Raw genomic sequence first — 2,267 nt, forward strand, 5'->3', positions numbered from 1 at the left:
TTTCCTTGTTAATTTTCTGTTTAGTTGATCTATCCATAGTTGTGAGTGGGGTGTTAAAGTCTCCCACTATTATTGTGTTACTATTAATTTCCTCTTTCAAAGTCATTAGCATTTGCCGTGCATATTGCGGTGCTCCTATGTTGGGTGCATATATATTTATAATTGTTATATCCTCTTCTTGGATTGATCCTTTGATCATTATGTAGTGTCCTTCTTTGTCTCTTTTCACATCCTTTATTTGAAAGTCTATTTTATCTGATATGAGTATTGCGACTCCTGCTTTCTTTTGTTCTCCGTTTGCATGAAATATTTTTTTTCCAGCCCTTCACTTTTAGTCTGTATGTGTCTCTTGTTTTGAGGTGAGTCTCTTGTAGACAGCATATATAGGGGTCTTGTTTTTGTATCCATTCAGCCAATCTTTGTCTTTCGGTTGGGGCATTCAACCCATTTACATTTAAGGTAATTATTGATAGGTGTGGTCCCGTTGCCATTTACTTTGTTGTTTTGGGTTCACGTTTATACAACCTTTCTGTGTTTCCCGTCTAGAGAAGATCCTTTAGTATTTGTTGAAGAGCTGGTTTGGTAGTGCTGAATTCTCTCAGCTTTTGCTTATCTGTAAAGCTTTTGAATTCTCCTTCATATCTGAATGAGATCCTTGCTGGGTACAGTAATCGATGTTGTAGGTTATTCTCTTTCAGTTGATGTATAATACTATATGTTACAGATGTACAATATAGAGATTCACAATTTTAAAGGTTATATCTATTTACATTTATTATAAAATATTAGCTATATTTTTTAATTACTTTATTTATTTTAATTGGAGGCTAATTACTTTTCAGCCTTTTGGCTAGGATGAAGTGTAGTATCTGTTCTTATAATTTCTTTTACACACAACGGTTTGTACCTCTTTATCCCCTCCCTCTGTATTGCCTATACCTGCTTTCCCTCTTCCCACTGGTAATCATTAGTTTGTTCTCTATAACTATGACTTTGCTTCTTTTTTGTTATGTTCACTAGTTTGTGGTATTTTTTTTAATACTGACTTGATGCTAAACTTGCTATTTCTTTCTTTCTTTGTACCCCGTCTGCTGTTAAACCCATAAGATTAACATTTAATTTCAAATAAATAAAATTTCAGGTCTGTACTTTCTATTGGGTTCTTTTTAAAATTCTAGAATTTCAATTTCTTTTTGATTTTCTGCTTCTCTTCATGCACTATGTTTTTTTTTTTTTTCCTTGAAAATTCTTTAACATATTTATAACAGTTATTTAAAGTCCTTGATTACTAATTCCAACATATTGGTCTTCTATGAGTCTGCTTCTATTGACAGTTTTTCTCTTGATTATTTATCATATTTTCCTCCTTTTTTCATGTCTTGTAATTTTTAAAATTTTGTGCCAAATATTGCACACAAAAAGAGATATTGAAGTATAATTTTTATATGTATGTATATGTGCAAGTATATATATGTATGTTTTTCTCCTCTGTCAGTAAAATTCTGATTTCATCAAGAATAGAATTGAGGTCGCGCTAGGATACAACTTTAATTAGGTTGAGTTCACTTTTAAAAAATTTGTTTATTTTTTAATTGAAGGATAATTGCTTTACAGAATTTTGTTGTTTTCTGTCAAACCTCAACATGAGTCAGCCATAGATTGTTTCAAATTTTGAACATGTATATATGCCTTTCATTTGTCTCCTTGACCTCCCATGGGGCTGATCTATTTCAGTTCAGCTCAGTTCAGTTCAGTTGCTCAGTCATGTCTGACTCTTTGCAACCCCATGAACCATATTTCAAAATTTCACTGGAGAGGTAGCTGGGATTCAAGTTCAAATAAATTTGAATCACTTTTTGATTAAATTCCAACAAGTCTTCCAAGTTTAAGAACCGCAAGGCTACAAAGGCTTCTCTACTTTTCAGCTGTGTTTCTTGTGCTGGTTACTCAGCAAAATTCCCAAGTGGGACCAAGTAATTTATCTTCATGTTTATGGGTCTCTTCCTAGATTCCAATATTTTCTGCTTTATCACCCTTGGCTGGCTTTTGGTCATCCCTGAAAATTCTGTCTGTCTCTGGAAGACTTGATTCTCTATCCACTTACATTAAGACAAGGTCCACGCCTTCAGGTATGGGAACCACCATTACTTTCTGCTTACCTGTGAAAGGCTCATTCCTCTCTGGAATTGTGCATCAAGACTTCTTTGCATTTACTGCTCTTTGATAGTTTTATAGTTTATTTTTTGTTCATTTTTTCCCTTGTTACC

At 33.4% G+C, this 2,267-nt stretch overlaps 1 pseudogene; it reads left to right on the plus strand.

The window, feature by feature from the left end:
• Window positions 1-830: 830 nt before the first annotated feature.
• Window positions 831-912, plus strand: LOC133041902 (U2 spliceosomal RNA; annotated as a pseudogene).
• The last annotated feature ends 1,355 nt before the right edge of the window (window positions 913-2,267 follow it).

This window comes from Dama dama, chromosome 20, assembly GCF_033118175.1.
Source record: "Dama dama isolate Ldn47 chromosome 20, ASM3311817v1, whole genome shotgun sequence".
Classification (NCBI taxonomy): Eukaryota; Metazoa; Chordata; class Mammalia; order Artiodactyla; family Cervidae; genus Dama; species Dama dama.